This window comes from Sminthopsis crassicaudata, chromosome 5, assembly GCF_048593235.1.
Source record: "Sminthopsis crassicaudata isolate SCR6 chromosome 5, ASM4859323v1, whole genome shotgun sequence".
In the NCBI taxonomy this organism is placed as follows: Eukaryota; Metazoa; Chordata; class Mammalia; order Dasyuromorphia; family Dasyuridae; genus Sminthopsis; species Sminthopsis crassicaudata.
Window position 1 is genome coordinate 135727493 of NC_133621.1, and position 22118 is coordinate 135749610.

The following is a 22118-nucleotide window of genomic DNA, read 5'->3' on the forward strand; positions in this document are numbered from 1 at the left end:
TAATCAGTAAGAAGCAGACTCTCACTATCGGGCCATTGTATCCCCTAAGGCTTGGGAATAGCTGCTTCTTCTGCTTGATGTTATTTAGATGCTGTTCACATCTCTTTTCCTCTGTGCATCTTTTAATAGACCCTAGGCATACAAACTAGCCAGGAGTGTGCTTTTTGTGTTAGATCATGTTACTTCTTTGAATGCAATAGATTGAACCTAGGCAACAGGGTAAACAAGTCTTTGCCCCATGTGGTAACAGAGCAGCATCCTAGTCCTTCTTTCCAAGCAGGCTGAGCTAGTTATCCTTTGAATAGACTGAAACATTACTCAAGGCTTAGTTGACTCAGGGGACTAAAAACACAGACTATTGATGTAACTTCATCATCACCTGGGTACAAAGCAGTTATGAAGAGCTAGATGGAGTCCCTGATGCTTGACTAATGGATCAAGATGAGATACTTGTTCAGTCTAAACAACTCAAGAGGATTTCAAAGTCTATCGTTGTTGAATATCCTTCTCCTGTTTTAGCTAAATAAATCTTCCTTTTATTAACTTTTGAACAACCTATGAGCGTCTCTTTTTGGTTTCAGATGAATCCTAAACTAGGAGAAATGGCCTGAATCGAGCCCAGTCCAGAACAGCCTATTATTCTGACTACTGGTCATGTAACCCAAAAGGGATCACAGAGAAAAGGCCTTATTTGTACCCTATATGTGTGCACAGATATATAAGCATATATGTATCCCTGAATATATGCAAATGTGTACAATGTATATACATATTAATGTTGTTATTACGTGTTGGGTATGGTCTTTAGGGAGGATGTCTGGGAAAACATGGACAAGATTCACACAAGATGCAGGGGTGTAAATAGGTTTTGGATTATCCCTTCAATGGAATTCATTCTCCAATGGATTATCCAAGTTGATGAGATCTTTGATCCACACAACAAAAAGATAATTTATTTTGTAAGGGGTTAGAGTTTGACATAAGCATCCATTCAGTTATGGGAAAGAGTATATGTATGGAGTAAAGAAAGTTTCTCTCACTTTCATCCTCAAGGAAGGATATAAAGAAAGGAATGAAGGAAAAATCATAATTCCAATAGAGCAGTGGTAAAATAGATATACAAGTCTATTTTGTCTATACATGCCTATTTTACTTTTGAATTTGTCAAGAAAAGAAAGTAGAAGAATAGGAGAAAATAAGGAAAATTAAGAGAGCCTGAGGTGTTCAGTTTTGAAAGAGAGGATGAGAATCTTGAATATGAATCATCATTAACTTTGAATATTTTTGCCAATTTAAAATTTACCATCCAAGTGGTAGCAAATAAATTTTGCTGAATAATCTCCAGAGTTTTCTTATCTTCAATTACATGTAAAGCATATACGTCTAACAGTTATTTCTTAATTACAACTTAAAATCCATCTTAAGTTTCTGAAATCTAATATTTATATACATTTAAAAAGATAACAATTATATTTCTAAATATATCACATATAGAAATAAAATGGAATGTAATTGAATGTTAGCAAACATTTATTTTGAGCTAATTATTTTTTGTTTTTCTACAAGATTACATAGCTACCACTATGAATGTACTTAAGATTGGGTAATAACTATACAAAAAGTATCTTATTTTTTCCAGATGGCATGATTTATATAGAACTATTCATAAAACATTTGAAATGAAAGATGGAAGCAGAATTATGGAAGTTTCAGTATCCATTCAAATAAGAATACAAGTTTCACCAGAGTTTCCATAGTAACAGTTTTCCTGAGAAACATTTAAAAATATGCTGGCTCAATAGGGGCCATGTCAAATTTGAGCTTTAACTTGGAAATGGTGAAAGGCTATAATTTCATGTGTTTTACAGGATGCATTGATTACAGAATGGAGACTATTTAAAAGGTGAAATAAAGAGTACTAGATTGCGTCTTATTCCACTCATTTGAAAGCTAGAATGGCACAGTAAAGGTAGGATTGGTCTTGGAGTCATGAAGATCTGGGGTCATTTTATTTCTAACATATATTGGTGAGGTAAACATTAAGCAAGTTAATATCCGCTTCTCTCTCCCCTGCCCCATTCTCCCTCCCAGATAACTCTCTAAGTTATGGACAGATGGCTGATCTCCAGCTTTGGAGAAAATATCTACATAAGGGCTATCACAAACCTTTGCAATCATGAATCCACATTCCCAATTTCCTGACCTTCTGCTTCCTCATTCACCCCTCACCCCGAAAAACTTCTTGCATATTGAATGTAAACATAGGTAAATAAAATCTACTGTGACACAGAGTAAATGGAGCAGTGGGCTTAGAATCAGGAAGATCTGAATTCAAATCTAGCCTCAGACAGTTATTAGCTCTGTGGCCTTGGGCAAATCATTTAATCTCTGTTTGCCTCAGTTTCCTGAACAATAAAATGGAAGTCATAAACGTATTTATCTCTCAGGATTGTTTTGAGGATCAAGTGAGATATTTGTGAAGTGTATAGTATAGTGCCTGACACATAGCCAATGCTATGAAATGCTACTACTATTAGTAGAGTGGTAGTAGTATGAATATGTACTTATTTAATTTTTAATTCAAATTAATTCCTGATTATAATAGATTTGTGTTATAGAGTAGTAAGTGATAAGACTGGATAGCTAGGGTAAAATCAGATTTAAAAAGATCTTAAAACTAGACTTAAATTTTTTGGCATGATGTAGTAGGCAATCAGTAGCCACCTTGAATTTTTGAGCAATTCAGTTTTTTGAGATGACAGAAATAATATTTATTAAGATTATTCTGGCAGAAATATGGAGAATAGATTGAAAGAGACTCAGAGGGAGATCTTACAAGAGGTTGTTAAAAAAAAACTGAGCTGTGAGGAAAGGGGCAACTGGACTAACATTACAAGTGCTACATTCAAGTGACATTTTCAAGAAAGAGTTGATGTGATAAGATGGCAGTTTTAACATAGTAGATACAAATATGGGGAAAATTCAGGACATTGTCATATCTCCCCTTCGTTTCTTCTCCTTGGAAAAAGGTGAATGATAAACCTCAAGAAGGAAACAGAAGCTAGTCTTTACCTGGGGGAATTCTGACTTGAATGTAAGAGGCATTCCAGAAAGGTAGTCAGAGAATAATAATTAAGTTATTTTGATTCCAATAACCCAGGGAAATTGGGGTTTTCCTGAACCTTCTCTATGCAACAAATTTTTTTTTCTAAAAATTTTGATGGTTTTTAGATATTTGAATCACTGGGGACACATTTTGGAAGACAGGGAGCTAGAACTTTCCAGCATATAGCATAGTGTCTAGAACGTAGGTAATTAATAAATGTTTATTGATTGATTGACTGGTGTACAGGATATAGGACAAGCCTTAAAACCAAGAAGATAAGGGTTGCAGTCCTGCCTCTGATATGTACTAATGTAATACTGGGAAAGTAATTTCTCAGTACTCTAGGCCACTTTCTAAAATGAGAGTCCCCTACATCAGCAGAGAGAATTTCCTATGGAAATCACAGGTCCAATCCCCATTCTACTTCAGTGCTCTTTATCTATTTGTGTGGATTCAATTAAAAAGGGACAAACTTTAAAATGATTTGGAAATTTTCACGGGCAATACAAATGTCAGAAATGATTATGATGTCTGTGTGATTTTGGCAAGTTAGCTTTTTGAGGCTGTTCATCAACTAAATAATGGTGTTGGTCTCCATGATCTCCAAAATCCTTAGTAAAGGGGCCGGAATGGATCTTCTACCTCTATACCTTAATAATAACAATACCATGCCGGGTTCTAGGCCAGGTTTTAAATCTTACTTCCATACAAACGGAATGGAATAAGGACCTTTCTCTGAAGTGGCTCAGAACCAAATTTTGAAGGGGGTCCTGATCTAGGAGAGGTGGCAAGAATAATTGGCCGCCGCCGGTGGGCAGGGCTCTTACACCACAGGGCGTGGCGTATGAGGGGCGGGGCTAAGTGACCACGGGAGGCGGAGGCGGAGGCACAGGTGGGACCACGGTCGGACCTGCTAGCCCCAGGTACAGAGCTGAGTTGAGGTGCGAAGGGGAGAGGCAGGCTTGGACTTCCATTTCTGGCTAGGTCCGGGAGCAGGGATATTGTCATAGTTCGGTTCAAGTTCTGGGTCTAAGATGGGAATAGGGGGTCGCCGTTACTCTTGGCCGCCCTGGACGGTTGCTGGGGGGCGCGGGGCTGAGGGAGCGGAGCTGCCACCGCAGGGCGTGGCGGGGGCAGAGATAAGTGGTACCTGCAGCACCAGCGCACCTGTAGGTGGGCATATATAAGTGAAGGCGACCTAGCCCACCTTCTTTCAGTTAACCTTTCAGCTTTCTAGCAAGCCTCAGCTCCCACCCTACCCCGTGCCCACCACTATCCGTGGCTTGGTGATAAATTCTCTCAACTTCTGCCAGGGACTTAGACCTAGAGCAGAGTTCACCAGTTTTTACCCCCTAAAGGGACGCCTCATCGAGTTCTTGCTGCAACTCCAGTAGCACCAGACAGGTGATTTCCTTAGGCTTTGTTAATTGGATTTTTAAGGACCATTTTTTTCATTGGAGGTGGAGATTTGGGCACAAAAATAACCACAAACCTCACCGAGGAAGAATGGGAAGAATAAGAAATCCCAGAGCAGGGAGTCGTTATAGATTCTTCCCTAGAAAGGGAAAGAAGTGGAAAGTTTGACTGTGTTTGGATGGATTTCGAATTTCCCCTGGGTAGAACTGGCCTTAGAATCTCAGTTCTCTCTCGAGAAGATCAAGCCTTAGAGATGAGAGGACACAGGCTAGCTAAAGAGGCCTATTATTCCATGAGTTTTCCCCATAGAAACATTAATTGTTTCAGGCAGGATTTGGGAATGTGGGAAGAGCCTGGGATTTGGAGATAGGACTTGAGTTCAAATTGTGACTGCCCCTTATGTCCCGTGATCTTGGGTTACCTCAAGTTTCTGCGAATCAGTGTTTCCTCCTCTGTTAAATAAGAGAGGGGGTGGGACTTGATCTCTAAGGTCTTTTCACTTCTAAATTTGAACCTTATACATCAATGTACTTAGAACATCCCATCTTATGCATCTTCCAGAGTGCTTGAAACATTGTAAGCACTTAATACATACATTGTAAGCACTTAATACATGCATTTTCTTACATTCATTTTATGCCTTTATACATTCCTTTCTTACCTCTGCCTCTAGCAATCAATCCCTGGCTCCATTTAAAGATCCACTTTCTGCAGGAGGCCTTTCCTGATATTTTCAATATCAAGCATAGTGTCAAGACCATAAGCTTTAATTAAGCTTAATTTTTGTATATTAAAAATCAAAATTTTTTTAGTGATGAGTAACTGATGAAAGCTTTGTAGAGAAGTGAAAATAGCTCTTGAACCTGAATATTGTGCTAAGATTAGCCTTAGGTAAAGTGGTAAAGTAGAAGTTTAATATCCACAGTATCCATTCATTAATTCATTTATTTGGTAGTCTTTTCCCTGGGGTGTTTTTTCTTTTTTTCTTGTTCCACCTAGCCAGTGCACATAGCTTAGTATTTACTAAACCCACTGAGCCTTTAGGATCTTTGGATTTAGAGTTAGGAGAGGTTTGAATTTACCTTGTCCATTTCCTTCAATTTAGAAATGAGTAAAATGAGTGAGGTTAAATGAATAGCTTTAAGGCCTTACATGTAATAGGTAGGAAAGGTATAAGCTGAATTCACATGGAAGTAGAGGCTTTTCAATTTTTACAAACTGAAATGTAAATGTGGATTATTATTAACATTTTACCAAATACATGAGAAAAGAATCTGGGAGGCCAAGTAACTTCCAAATCTATCCAAATCTAAGACCAATTCTGTTAGGATTCTTACAAGGTGCTAAGTCAGTTGTCTTGAATCTCCAGGAGCTTCCAGTGGGCTTGTCCTTTTATATGCTCTTTTAAAAGTGTGAACTCTTAAAGGTGTGAAAAGTGTGAACTCTGAATTAGAGAACTGTTAAGTACCATGCTAAATTAGACAACCTACTTAGCACCTTGTAAGAATCCTAACAATTCCATTTTCTAATACATGAGGGTTAAAATAATGAGTTGCTGATTTTTCAGATGAGATGATTTTCAATTTAAAAGGTTGGTGTTTACATTCTACTTTTATATCCGAGTGTGAATCCTTAGGTCTTTTATTATTATTGTTGTTAAGAATTTTAAAACTCTTGAAGAAACAACCTTAAGGTCAGAATGAAAAGGAACTATTCATAAATCTGGTATTGCTTTATAGAGAAAAGGCACTTGATATTGAGGAAGCATGCCTTATATACAACTGTCTTTTTTTTTTTTTTTTGTCTTCTTACTATCCATTAGCAGCAATCTTGTTTCTGCAGAACCTTCCCTGAGAAGTAAATAAGCAAGGACTTGATATTGATCTTTGAAAGTAGATCTTCAAGGTAGTTGTCACATTATATCTTCTTTCAAAGATTTTCCAGAATTTTCAATGAGGAAAGAGTAAGTTTGTAGTAGTCTTCTCCCTTGCTTTGCTCAAGGACTTTGCAAGTAGCAACCGCCCTCTCCAGCTGTCTCCCATTCTATTTCAGAGCTGTGTTACATGAAAGTTATGACAGAAAAGTTGGGGGATTCTAATATTAGATTAATGGGAATTGAATATACTTAAGAGCAGAAATGTAGCGAACTAGGCTAGAGGTACAGGTTATATAGGAATTTTTTGTCATTGTTTTAGATTTCTTACCTTATTCGATTTGCATTATAGTCAGGTAATCTTATTCACTCTAAGAGAGAACAATAAACAACCATTGATTAGTTCAACACATTTATTTAGTGCCTAGTCTGCTATGTATAGTGGATAATGGTGAGGTTGGAAAGACATAGGCTTAGGGAATTGGAATTGTTGGGGTCTTTCTGGGTGTCTTAACAAATGTTAATATAATAGCTTCATAACACTTTTCTTGATAGAAGCAAATGGTGTATGTATAACATGCTACTTATAATTCTAGTCATAAACTCAGACACCATAATGAGTTTTGTACTGAAGGGCATACCCATTGCCCACTGTAGCAAGTTGTATTAATAGTGCACAATAATTAGATGAAGATAACCTTTTGAGCTAGAAAGGCATTCTCTAAGCTCAATAGTGATACAACAATTAGATGAAGAAAACCTTTTGAGCTAGAAAAGAGTTCTGTAATCTCAAAGGAATATCCAGTTTAAAACAAAATAGAGAATATCAAGAAAATACAGACCATATTTGACTCAAATTGCTTCTGAACAATGTCTATCTAACCTCTTTCTAATCTAAGGGTTTTAGTAAGCAAAGTTCTCAAGTTGTAAATATGGAGAAAACATACACACCTATATAGGTAGGCATATGCATATGAACATGCACACAGACATATACATATATATCATAATTATAATGTGAAAGTTTCCAAGATGCAGCTAGTAAATTGGTAGAAAATGATTTAACGTTACATCCACATTGTAAACTTCAATTCTTTTCATTTCAGCTAGTGGCTTCACTTTCCTTCTTTCCTTTGACACAAAGCATAATGTCTTTTATATCTTAATAGATGGTTGATCCTAGACTAAATAGCAGAGTTTAAAAAAATTGATTTCATACTCTAATTTGCCATCTTCAGTATTTTTCTCTCTTCCTATCTTTGAGGGAGGAAAGCAATTCAAGACTAATTCACTCTCAAGTGTCAAGAACTTAGATTATATAATACAACAAACATTATGTAACAGCAAGGTATTGGGGTCACAAAGATTGAATGAAAAATATCCCTTAACCAAAAGGTACTCATTTTCTCTTGTGGGGTGTAATATGTAAACATAACCAAATATGACAAAATTGAATGGGGGATCAGAAAGGTGAAAGTGACATAGGGCTGAGTATTTCTGGAAGCTAAGTATTCTCTTTGTAAAGGCACAGTGGAGAAAAGGAATATCAAATTCCAGGATTAGCAAGTGGCCTGTTGAGCATGAGCATTGTATGAATTTAGTACATTGTCAGAAATGAATTCATGACTTAATGTTTAAATCAGAGCTTCTTAAACTTTTTCCACTTGTGACCCTCTTTTGCCAGAGAAAATTTTATGCAACCCCATCTTGAATCTGACCTGACCAAAATTTTTATGGCAGTGTTTGTGCATACGCAGTGCAGGCTGCAAATGTTTTGTGTTTAGAACTAAGGCAGCATACAAGTCATACAATGCAACATGTGCAAGTGTTGCCAGAAGCATCTCAGATACATTATGTTTCATTTTGAATTAATTTTTCATCATTGGATTCACAAGCCTTTTTACTGTTGCCAAATTTTTTTTTGTAACCCCCCCACATGACCCACAATTTAAGAAGCTTTGATATAAATGACAACAATAGTAAGTATAATTTCTAAATCACACCATAACTTTTGAAAATATAACCTTTCTTATCCATTACTACACATGAAGTTTTAATAATGGCTTTGAGACGACTCTTCTGATTCAATTCATTATAGGGAATTAACAGGATGGAAAATTCCACTACCCACTACACATCTTTGGGAGTTTTCAAAAGTAAAACTCAATAATAGCAACTGACATTTATTTCTATAGCATTTTAGGGTTTTCAAAATCCACCTAAATAGTATCTTCTCAGTGATTTTTGCATTTTTAATGAAATTGTAAGGACATAATTTGGGAGAATAAATCTCTGTTACTATATTTTCAGGGATGAGAGTACATTGGTTGGAACTATAATCAGTCATGAAGGAAGAACTTATGGGATTATTATGTGCCACTGTTCACTTCTTATTCAACTAAGCACTGGGGATACAAAGAAAGACAAAACAGCCTTTGCCCTCAGAGAATTATTTTATAATACATTGGTAACTGTAAATAACTATATAAAATATTCTGAATAGATGGAAGGAAATCTGAGAGGAAATAGGCTCTAAGAACCTAGATGGGCAGGGTATTATTGAAGAAGTCAGGAGAAGTTAAGAGACAAGATATGAAGGCAGAACAGCTGGACTGTGTAGGATAGGTGATATAAAGGCACAGGCAAAACAAGGAGTATCATAACAGGGAGGCCCTAGTGTTCATGGTGGGGAGAATAGTGTGACATAGTCAGATTTGTTCTGCCTGTGCATCAGGGTGACATGTAGATAGAGCATCTGGCCTGGACTCATGAAGATCTGGGTTCATTTTGGTCTCAGACATTAACTGTGACCCTGGGCAAGTCACATAATGTCTGTTTGCCTCACTTTTCATCATAAAATAGGAATCATAATAGTACCTATCTGTCAGATGTGCTGATCAAATGAGATAATAATTGTAAAGTGCTTAGCACAGTGCCTGGCACATAGTAAGTGCTAGCTTGTCATCAGCACCATTATTATTCTCTAGAAAAATCACATTGGCATCTGAGTGGTAGGTGGTTTGAAGTGTGGAGAAATGAGTCTGGGACAGAAGCCAGAAAGTCATTGCAATAATTATCTATTATCTCACTTGGACTTTTAAAAATGATTTTGAGACCACTCTTGTGATTTCATTGGTTATAGAGTACCAACAAGATAGAAACTTTCTCTACCTCTGCTATACTTGCCAAAGCACCCTCAATTTCTAGCCATTGCAATAGTATATACAAGAGGTATTGATAATCTATACTAAGATGATGAAGTATGTGAAAAGAGGAGATAAATATAAGAGAATTTATGAAAGCAGAGATGAAAGTATTTGGTACTGAATTGGAAATACACTGTGAGGAAGAGTGAGGAGTGGATATAAACCTGTAAGGTGAGTCTGATTGACTAAAACAATAGTGAGGCCCTTGAAAGTAATAGGGAATGGGGCAGCTAGATGGCACAATGGATAGAGCACCAGCCCTGAAGTCAGGAAGATCTGAACTAAAATCTCAGACACTTAACACTTCCTTGCTATGTGACCATGGGCAATTCACTTAACCCCAATTGCCTCAAAAAAAAAAGTATTTGGGAAGTTCAGAAAAGAGGAGGATTTATGAGGAAAGTTAGTTCTGCTGAAGATATATTGAATCTGACATGGCTATGGGGCATCCACTTCTTGCTATCAAAAAGGCAGTTGATTATTTGGTACTGTATGTATCTCAGGGAAGAGAATAGGCATGGATTTGTGGATCTCAGAATCCAAAGATAAGTGAACCAATAAAAGCTGATGCTGCTGTCAATAATAGAATTAAAAGAGAAGGGAAGCCTAAGACAGAGCCCTGGATACCCCTCATTATTAATAGTCATAATGTCAATGAAGAATCAGTAAAGGAGACTTGAGAAGAAGTTTTCAAGAAACCTGGAATGAAGAGGAAATCCATGAAAGGTGATCACTAATTGATAGGGTAAAATTTTAGAGAGGTCAAAAAGGTTGAGGAATGAGAAAGGAAATTATATGGAAATAAATTATATATGGGAAATATGCATATATACATATTTTATCAGTCTTTACTCTTCTTGACATTTGTTTTTAGTTAGCTTGGAAGCCAAGCATCCTTTTCTTACCAAATATCACATTAGGGCATTAATAGTGAAAAACTGTTCTATGATATTATACTACATCATTGGTGATACACATATATATTTTTATATGTGTATATATATATATGCATATATCTGTATATGCATATATATATATATATAAACCAAACTTTATGTAATATACATTTTTATCTCTGTGTGTATATATATATGTACATACATAATACCTTTCATAAGAGTGTGAAGTATATTTGTAAGCCATTATGTGCTGTATACATCATACAATTATTTTTATTACTGTTTCTCCTAATTTTGAAAATAAAGGCAGGCTATATTCCTGATACTCCACAGAACTATATATATCATTTCAAACCTACCTTTATTTCTCTCTCCCTTTTCAACTTCCTTTTATTTGTTGTCTTTCTTCCTTTAAAACCTATGCTTCTTGAGGGCTGGGGGCTGTTTCTTTCTGCTTATTTAGATTTGTATTCCCAGCATTTAGCACATATGATGCCTAGAAATTGAAAGTGATGAATAAATCCTAGTGGACTTGAAAACATAATAGCAAATGGAATGCTGATCTTAGAATATGTATTTCAAGGTTTGTGGATTTGATTCTCACTTACTGTTCTGATAATGGAGAACTCTCCTTTCTTCCTCATCTTAAAAATAAGATTATTAATACTTTTCAGGGCTATAGCAAGACTCAAATGGGGTAAGATATGTGAAGTGTTTTGTAAATCTTAAACTGCTATATGAATGCCAGATATCATTATACACTCATTTTATTTTATTTTTTTATTATTTTTTGCTGAAGCAATTGGGGTTGTGACTTACCCAGGGTCATACAGCTAGGAAGTGTTAAGTATCTGAGATCACATTTGAACTCAGGTCCTCCTGAATTCAGGCTGGTGCTCTCTTCACTATACCCCCTAGCCACTTCTTACACTCATTTTAGGAGAGATTAAGTGACAATATCTTACAGCTAGTACATTGCAGAGCTGGAATTAGAACTCATGCTTTTTGATTCCTAGTTAAGTGTTGCCTCTGTTCAACAGCTTATGATGCAGTACCTTAAAGGAGGAAAACCCAATGCTACTATTAGGAGTGTAGAAATTGAAATCGATAGGCAGGTAAAAGCAATTGTTAAGCATGCACATTTATCAGGCACTGTTCTAAGCATTTGAAATACAAATAAACACAATCAGAAAGATAGCCCCAGCCTTTAAGGATTTTACATTCTAATGAGAGAAGATAGCTTATAAAAAAGGAACTGGAAAAACAAGGTGGAGAGGGCAAGAAGGAAAAGTCCAGAGAGACAGGTGTGAAATTGAGAATCCTCAACAGGACTGGCTTGCTTTCTTCCTCAAATGAAGATTCCAAGGAGAAACTCAGTAATTGGAGGAAAAGCTGAGGGCATTTTTCAGAGTGAAAAGTTCTCTGTAATAGTACTTGTTCAGTTTTGATTTGAAATGAAATAAGACATTCATTGGTTATTCAAACGTTAACAAAAAGACTTTTGTTTAGTCATAGCATAGAAAGGATTCTCAGTAAGTATATTCCAGCTCTTTCCTTAGATAGACTTTATTTCCTACCCTAAAATTCCACATATAAAATTGATCTGATCTGGAGATTAGAGTATCATGACTCATGTAATTTTGGGACAGCCTTCAATTCTGAAAGACACTGAATCCAAAGAAGTGAACCTTTTTATGTCCTTAGGTGATTAGGAATTATCCCACTACTGATTTGAGAGACCTCTCTTGCCCTCAGTAAAGTACTGCATTTAAGGGGACAATAAAAATTCCTTGCCTAACATGTTATATGGAAAAAGGGGAATATTGGTGGATATTGGTCCCAGTACAGCTACAATTATAGAAGTGCTTGTTTGAGCAGTTTGAGGAGTTATCTTTTACTCTTGAAAATTCTTAGGCTCAGTTTTTCTATGTTATCTTTGCAATGCTAAGTTGCATTTTGTATCTAGTGTGTCTAAGGCTAATGAGTGTTGAAAAAAAGCCAACAATTCTACAAAATCTTATTTTACAATGGATGTCTTTCACCTGACAAAGTAGTACATTTTGATTCTAGTGGAAGGATTATCAGCTGTGCTATTGTATATGGTAGTATTTCTATAAATTTTGGTCTTGGGGGTTTAAGACAATGTTTCAGTTTATTGAAGCTGAGTATCTGATTAGACAGACATACATATTTCCTATATGTGTATACACACACACATGTTGAACAAGGAGAAAGTGTATCTATCATTAGTAATCTCTTTTGTTTGTTTCTTTGATAGAATATATGTTTTAGGCAGTTCTCTACTTACCAATGGGTTATGTTTCAATCACTTGTTTTTGTCAGTTGTTGGGAACTCAAATATTTTCTTATAAAATCACTGTTATAAATGGTGATATGGTTTCAGGCCACAAAAACCTACTTGGCCCATAATACACCTGAAGTATAGTACTATAAAATTTAACCACTATTTATAACATTGTTTCTATGGGAAAATATATTTGAGTTTCAATTTGGGAAGTCAGAAATATTCTTTTTAATATTTCTGTTGTAGCTATGCTAGCAGGAGTGTGTTTATTTCTTCCTCCTCCAACTTCTTTTCTCAGTGCTAGGCTTTAGGCAGGAATTATATACTAGTTTCAGGCTATTGGTTATGGTGATATTCGTGATCTTAGACAATGTTTCATTATTGATTCTCTGGACTACTTGACTTGCCTAGAGTCACTTAGCTAATAACTCAGGAAGATGAGTCTTCTTGACTTTAGCCTCTGCTGTCTTAACCAGTGTTTGCTGCCTCAATTTTCTCAATTATAAAATTGGGACATTGATATTGTCTTCCAGGATTTTTTGAAGATCAAATAATACAATATTTGTAAATTACTTTGTATAGTGCCTGGCACACAATAGGCAATTAATAAATGATTACTTCCTTCTTTCCAGATATTAGTAAGAGTAGCGGTGATGGGGCAAGTTTGGGTGCCAGGCTATGGCTGCATATGAAGGAGATGCTAATATATTTATTCTCTATTATTGTATTATGGTTGTTTATGTGTCTCATACTTTAATTGGACTTTGAAGTTCTAGGAGAGGTAGAGTAAATATGACAAAGACATATGACAAAGACAAACCTTATCTTTTCTTTGATACCTAGGACTACAGTAGGCCTATTATAAACATTTACTGAATTGAATTCTGAGAGAAGGAAATCTTTTGTTTACTTGTGGTGGTAAAAGCATTTCCAGGTAGAGTTTAAATTTGCTATAGATCTCTCACTGATTTACCATCACCACTTTACTGTGTAGTGGGCAATCATCTACAGTATGAAGGTAGACATATATTCTTCTTTCTTTCTTTCTTTTTTTTTTTTTTTTTTTTTGATAAGGGAATTGGAGTTAGATAGATAGATAGATAGAGCTGGTGCTCTATCCACTACACCAACTAGTTACCCCTTCTTAAAAGATTTTTAAACAATATTAAAGAAAAGAAAAAACAAATTTCATGCTCAACCAGTTGTTTGGTATTAAGAGTTAGTAACCTTCTTTTATATCATTTCTTCAATTTTACCTTATACCAGTATCCTCTCTCTATATATATGTAATTATTAAGAATTATAAACATTTTCCCTTCTAGGGTTGTAAAATATTTATCTCTATTGAATCCCTCATGTTTTCTTTTATGTTTCTCTTGGATCTTCATATTAGAGATCAAATTTTTGAATTAATTCTGGTCTTTTTCTCATAGAAGCTTGAAATTCTTCTATTTTATTGAATTACCATTTCCTCCCTTTGATTCTTGATTATAGCCCTTTCTTCTTGAATATCATGTTCCATAATCTCTGCTCTTTTAATGTTGCTGCTGCTAAGTCTTGTGTAATATTTATTGTGGCTCTCCAGTATTTGAATTTTTTCTTTCTGGCCAATTGCAGCATTTTTTTTTTTTCTTGACCTGACAGTTCTGAAATTTGACTATAATGTTGCTTGGAGTTTTTATTTTGGGATCTCTTTCCTGAGGTGATTGGTTAATTCTTTCAATGCTTATTTTGCTATTTCCAGTATATCAAGATAATTTTCCTTGATAATTTCTTGAAAGGTACTGTCCAGGTTCTCCTTTTGAATATAGTTTCCAGGTATTCCAGTAAAACAGACATTGTCTCTCCTGGATATATTTTCCAGGTCAGTTGCTATGATGTATGCATTTTACATTTTTTTCCTATTTTTTCATTCTTTTGAATTTGATTGATTCTTGATGTAGATTTATTTTCTTCCTCCTGCCCAATTCTAACTTTTTTTTTTCCCCCTGCTGAGGCAATTAGGGTTAAGTGACTTGTCCAGGGACACACAGCTAGAAAGTGTTAAGTGTGTGAGATCAGATTTTGAACTCAGATCCTCCCGACTTCAGGGCTGGTGCTCTAGCCACTATGCCACCTAGCTGCCCCCAATTCTAACTTTTTTTAAGGAGTTCTTTTCCTCAACTAGATTTTGTACTTTCTTTTTCTTCTTGGCCAATTATTATTTCCCCCTCCCCCATATTTCTCTCATGTTACTGTCATTTCTTTTCCCAGTTTTTCTTATTGATTTTTAAACTCTTTTTGGAGTTCATCCAGGAATTCTTTATGATTTTGCCCACAGGTGTTTTGATATTGTTGATCTCTTCTGAGTTTATTTTTTGATCTTCCAATTCATCATGATAGTTCCCTATGGATAGATTTTGTTGTTGTTATTTGTTCATCTTTTTTTTGGCCTTTCCCCTTTCTTTTAAATTTGAGCTCTGCTCCTGGAGTGCAAGGGACTCAATCTTAGGCTTCTTGGACCAAGGATTGCAGATTCTACTATTTATCTGGTATTATACTGATGTTGCCTTGAAGCCCATGGAGATCCTCATGTCTGGGACTATGTTGAGGTATAGATGGCACTATTTGAAGTCTAAAAGGTTCTAGCAGCTTGCCTGGTGCTAAGCTGAGGTCTTACTGGTGGTGTCTGACATATACTTAAGGCTGGTAGGGTATTTTTTCATTTCCACAGGGCTAACCTGATTATCTAGGTTGCCTGTTTGCCTAGGGCTGTGCTAAAGTACAGGGAGTTCTCAGAGCTGGAGTTGTCAGCTGGCTATGCTGAGGCACATGTGGGGTCATAGAGTTGCAATTTTCCAGCCCCACTGCACTGGGACTCAAGATCTATCCCTGGTTTGCTGAGGTGGGGCTTTCTACTAGCTTGCCCTGAGATGCTTTGTTATCCTGGACTGTGCTTTCCCTTTACCCAAGTAAGACAGACGTTTTCCACCCATCCTCCAGGTCTCTTAGGCTCAAAGATTGCTTCATTTAGCTTCTTACTACTCTAGAACTTGATTTGAGACATTGTGCAGTGGCTGTTTGGAGGTTCTGGGAGAGTTAGGGCAATTTGCTGCTTACTCTGTCATCTTGATTTATAGAAGCCCTGTAATCTTCTTTTAATAATATAAAATACTAATTTGAAAGTTTGATAAACTGTTCCTAAATTCAGATGTCTAATTAAAAACTAAAGTCCACCTAGTGGTATATTAGTTATCATATGGAGAAGGACGTGGAGAATTTCAAGATTGTGAGCATGAGAATTCTAATATTCTATTGAGATTTAATTGTGATTAAATCAACAGAGAATTAAAGCAGAAGCAAAAAAATTAAAGAGGCTATTGATAATTAGATTTTGAAAAGTTTAATATGAAATATTTCTTAAATTATAAGTAATTTATAATTTAATATGAAATATTTAATAAATTATAAGTAATAAATAAATATAAAGTTTTATAGTTGTAAAATTCTTTGTCTAAATGTATAAGATGAAATACTACAAAATAAATTTATCATATAGTTCTCAGCTTTCTTCTTTTCATTTATCATTTTATAAAATCAAGCACTGATTAGAGAAATAAGGTACTTTAATTTCATTCTTCACTTGGTGTTGAGAATTCAAGGCAACTAGGGATTTTGGAAAGTGCTTGTCAGAGTATATTATTGGAGAGGAGGGACCATTGACTCTTAGGTAAAAGTAGATAAGTAAATGTTAGAGAATGTCATGCTTTTTTCCTCAGTTGGTTCCCTCTCCCCCTCCCCCCTTCAAACAACCAGCTGGGTATTCCTTGTCCATCCTGACAAGAGCAACATGCATTCTGTTAAGAGAAGACTTAGATGATCTTGTCAGTGGGGGAAGTGTAAGAGGAAGTACATTGCGCTAAGATGAGTATGCCAGTACATCCATATGTTATCTTTGAGATAGTGGGTGGTAAAGGACTTCATATTGAGGAAGTAGGATGAATAAAATGGGATAGATATAGTAATCCTCTGTAAGTTTTAATTCAATTTCATAGACATTTATCAAGTGCCAGCTATGTGCAGCATACTGCTCTGTACTAGAGTTACAAAGATTGTAGTTAAACAATCCCTGCCCTAAGAGGGGCTTACATTTTACTAGAAAGATACCAAAAATACTGCTCTTTGAATATCATATGAACCACTTTTTATGATGTATAAGTTCAAATCTTGGCAAATAAGAACTGGCTTTGAAGTCAGATGAGCTGATTTTGAATCTTAGTTCAGCAATTCAATAACTAAAAATGAGGAAGTCACTAAATTTCCCTGGACCTCATTTGCACAGTAAAGGGAGGGAATTAAAAAGGAAAAATTCTCTCTCAAATAGTTCTCTAAGGCCACACTTTAAATTTATAAACTAACTTTAGATATAGGAGCCAAACAAATTTATTTCATGTTACACACACACACACACACACACACACACACACACACACACACACCCTTTCTTGCCCCCCCCCCCCCCCCCCCTTGAAAACTAGACAAGGGAGTGGAAAGAAGAGAAAGAAGCTTTATGCTTACTTTGAATTAAGAAGCTATTGTGATTCATTGTGATTCCTCTGGAATCAGTTCAAATTTTCTGTTGAGACTTCTGTAATTTGGGAGAAGCTATTCACTCACGGCCAGATTGCCTATCCTAATAATGAGGGTATTAGAAAAACTGATCTCTAAAGTTTCTACAAATTCTAGATCTTTGATCCTGTGATCTTAAAAAAATTTTTTTTTGGGGGGAATTTCTTCCTTAATAAATAAATTTCCTCGCTTTTTTAAACCTGCAAAAGACTAAATGTTGTATTTCTCAATGAAGAAAGGGCAGGTTCTATATTATTACCCATATCCTTTCCTATGGAGGTAGATTGAGGGAGCAATTGAGAAGGGGAAAAATAGGGTTCCCTCACTCTGATGCCAGCTAAAATTTGAGAGCCAGTGGGCACAGAAGAATGGAGTAGAAGATAAGGGTGGAGAAAGCAGTGCATTGGTTACCAGATTTAGTGTTAGGAAAACTTAGTTTCAGGTTGTGCTTCAGACAGTAGTTCTAGCTATGTGATACAAGGCATATCACCAAACCTGTGTGTATCTCAAGTTCCTTTTTTGTGAAATGATGAGGGTGATCTGAATGGCCTCTAAGATCTCTTTCATCTTTAAATCTATGGTCTTGTGAGCAAGGTTGCAGAAGCAGCAATTGCTATAAGTGTTTTTTAGTTGGGACTGGATTGGGGGTGAAATTTAGTATGGCCACAACAGAACCATGTTATTGCAAAATATATTATTCTCTTCCTCCCCATTTGATATTATCCATCTTTCCATACCTTTTAGGATCCCATGAAAGGGAAGCTTAGATGCAAAATTTCTGTACCTTAATTTAGACAGCAGCTGGAGATAGAGGCAGAACCAAGCAGCTATAACTGAGTCTCCTGTTGTCTTTGGTTCCTTTCTGGTTTAACATTTGCTGTGATATCGTTCATGTTCAGTAATTCCAATGACTTTCAAGGCCTCTACCACCTCTCTTATATTTTACTTCAGGAGATATAATTTGATCTATCATATATTTAAATTCATTTCTTTTAAAAAGCTGCCTTATAAAACATTTCTTAGGCAGCATCAAGAAAATGAAAGAAAGATTAGGATTGGGTGAACTAATTTCTATGTTGATTAAAACATAAGAATATTTTAAAAGTGCTTTCTTACTAGTAGATTCTCAATAAAAATTATTTGATAGGTCAAACAATAGATTATAAAATTCCTTCTTGAAAAGAGAAGCCCTCAGGAAAAGGATAAACTTCATATTTATATTTCATCATAGTATTTTCTCAATAAAACAGTAACAAGAAATGTGCAAGAAGCTACTCAGAAAAGCAAATTAATGAAGTGGAGGGTTTCTCCTCATAACATGTTTGGTTATACAATTCTTTGAATAAAGTTTTATGTACTCAAAGAAGATCTTTTTATCAAGATTATCCAAAAGATAGAAGTTTGTAGCTACCACCCACACAAATCACAAACATTGAATTTTTGCAGATTTGTCCAGAAGTTTTTTCTGAGATTGAGGCCATTGTTATGGCATTTTGACACATGCCCTATTATATGTTCTCTTAGTGAAAAATGATTGTAGTCATTTAAAGTCATTCTGAAGAATAGTCTTGTTTTTAACTAGTGGACACATTGAGAATTTGTGACCAAGGATTATATAAGGAGTTAATTTGTCTACTGTGTGGACAGCCTGCCTGCTGCAGTAGCATCCATAGAATATTAAAAGACATAAAAGAAGTCCCACCCCACCCCTTAGAACATATTGGGTGACTCCTTATGGACATAAGGAGTCACATGGTGTAGGTGAGTTGAATTTTTCACTGGAGAGACCAAATATATTAGAGATCACAGATCCATGAAAATATTAGATTCTACAAAGTATTTTACTTACAATAGCTCTGTGTGATTCCTAGTATTAGTATCTCCATTTTGTGGAGAAGGAACCTGATTGAAGTTAAATTGACTTACTCAAAACCACAATGCCAGCAAATGGGTGAAACCGAGACTCAAAGTAGTTTTCTTAACTATAAGTCCAGTGTTCTTTCCAGGACATTAGGAAGCTGCTTTTATCTAGCAAATATTTCTGTAAATGGAGAGTTACTTGGTTAGCTCCTGGCTAATTTTATCCAGTTTGATTCTGATGATAGTTTTTAGCTTTTTCTTTAAATTATACCCTGTTGGAACTTGTAGCCCCTGATTCACTGAGAATAGTATTCAAGTATAGAATATGGTGGGGAAAGTTATTTTCTATTAAAGGGCTTTCATGCCACCAATACTTTTAAGGCCTATTATATTGAAACCCGTAAATATACCAGGCTTCTAGCTGGGAGGATTGTAGTGACATAGTGGATTTAAAACCTTAGCTTTAATCCTACTTCATATATTTATTCTGAATACTTAATTTTTCTTAAACTCAATTTCCTCATTTATATAATTGGGATAATAATGATATCTACCTCTTAGGTTTGTTGTGTGGATCAAATGAAATATATAAAAAATGCTTTGCAAATCCCAGTACTCTAAATATATTTTGCCTATTGTTTGTTCATTTCATTTTATAGTTAGTTTACCTTCCAACCCCCCAAAATGTATCGGATTATATTTTGTGCTAGGGATATATTTAAAAATTGAACTCCTAAAATGCTTATGCCAACAAAACTGATTCTTCCTTCAATGCTGAGAATAATACAGAGCTAGGGGAAGGGCTTTGGAAAACAGAAGGACATAGTTTTGTGCAGATGAATTCTTGAGATGGATGATAATATAATTTTCAATTCAATGAAAATGTTATTCTAACTTAAAGTGCTTGAATAGAGCTGAGGTTGTCCTAATCAATTAAAATTTTAGAAAATAGTAAACTTTAATGTTTGGGGAATCTTCAAGGTTCTTATATTGAGAGACAAGTATAATTAGCTACTTTTGTCAATAAAATTGACAGCTTTATAGTAGTTTTCCACTCCATATGTTCCTAAGCCATTAGTAATTAGAATATGCTCCTTTTCTGTTAATTCCCAAATATATCATGTATCTAAAGGCAAGAAGATGGCATGCCTTTATGCCTAAGCATGAAAGTGTATCTGATAGGGTTAACTATTAAATATTTAATGAAGTTTTTCCATATTTTATTCTTATCTCCATGAAATAGTCTTATCCAGATTTTAAAAGAAAGATTAAAGGAATTATAGTGATTGTTAAGCTAAAGGAATGGCTGCAAGCCCTTAATTTTAACCAGCTTATAAAATCAAAATATTTTATTTTATTCCAACATGAACCAGCTACTGCACAAAATATATAAGGATATCATGAGAGCAGAAGATCTAGATTATACCAGGGTACTGAAAAAAATTGGTTGATGCAATCAATGTCTAAGCCAATGTCAGTGATCTTTAAAAGACTGAAAAAACAAAACAAAACAGAATAAAGCCTACAGGAAGAAAGATGGATAAATATTATGGTTTTTGAAAAAGAATAGAGTAGCTATTGGGAGACTATAGGACAGTTGCTTGACTTTGATTCCTGATAAATTGTTTGTATGTGTCTCTGTGTGTGTGTGTGTATATACACATATACACACACACAGTTTACTTATGTTTGTTCTGATGAAGTATTTATTAAGCATTTATTTATTTTTTTTTTTTTTGCCAAGAACTGGGCTAAGTGAAATGTTATAATTTTGTGTATTTATGATTAATGATTAATAGTTTTGAGAGCTCCAGGAGGAAATAGAAGAATGGATAAAATACTTATTTTTCATCCCAAGAACTTTTGAAAGATCAGGTCTTTGGTCTGGTCATTGAGTAGATATGGCCATTTGTATTAGGACTCACTTAACTAATTTGATTGTTGAATTGAACAATTTTTTACCTCAGGTCATTTTTTCCTACCTTAAATTGTATTAATCATATTTGATGCCTCCAACTTTTCTCCTAATATTAACTTGTTTGGCCAAAATAAATCTGATGGGATGTATATTTTCTGAAACATTTTATTCTTTAAAACTCTTAAGAGGAAAAAAAGGTAGATCCCCTAAATAGGTTTGAAACTTGATTTCAGATTTAGAAGATGTGAATCCTCAGGAGCACTTCATATTACTGAATGACTAATGAATAAATGAGCTAAGTGGATGAAAATTTTGATTCTCTAGTGGTAAAGTTTGCAATCATATCAAAATTGATTTGAGCATCTTACTGTATCCTATTTTTAAAAAATATATTAATTCAAATTAATTATAAAGATATACAACCTTATAATGTTTATAGATTCAGTCTTATACAAGTTAATATTTGCAGAACTAAATATTCTGGAAGTTCTAACTCATGTTCATTTTTAGTAGTTCATTTTAGTAGTTCATTCATCTGATTAAGACACTGTTAAAATTGTGTCCAAATTTTTGTATTCAATTTCACTATGTTCTAGCTATCTCAAAGATAGCAGACCTATACCTTGCTGATTGTAAATATATATTGTGTTGGTCATTAACTTATAATTAGGTAAGAAGAAGGTCAGATCTTGAATAAAAGTTGGTTTTGAGTTTAGTGGAATTACTTAATGTCCTCTTGGGCAAGTCATTTCTACTTTCTAGGACTGATTTTCCTCATTTATAAAATAAAAGTATTGGAGTAAATTATCTCTAAAGTTTTTATAATTATAATAGTCTTTGAATTTATGAATGGATCAGAATAAATTTATCAGTTCTATTTTGATAACACCACCAACAACTAAGTGTGAGCCCTACAGGTAGTATATC

At 35.0% G+C, this 22118-nt stretch overlaps 1 protein-coding gene across 3 annotated transcripts in view; it reads left to right on the plus strand.

Annotated features, from left to right (window-relative positions):
- The first annotated feature begins 3980 nt into the window (after window positions 1-3980).
- The window catches only part of IMMP2L (inner mitochondrial membrane peptidase subunit 2), a 353770-nt gene continuing 335632 nt past the window's right edge, over window positions 3981-22118 (plus strand). For 2 of the 3 annotated variants that reach the window (XM_074266876.1, XM_074266874.1), the window contains exon 1: window positions 9456-9772. The gene's annotated coding sequence lies outside the window, so the exon portion shown is untranslated. Of the gene's footprint in view, window positions 4030-9455; window positions 9773-22118 lie in introns of those variants that run through there. The other variant, XM_074266875.1, reaches the window with a different exon arrangement.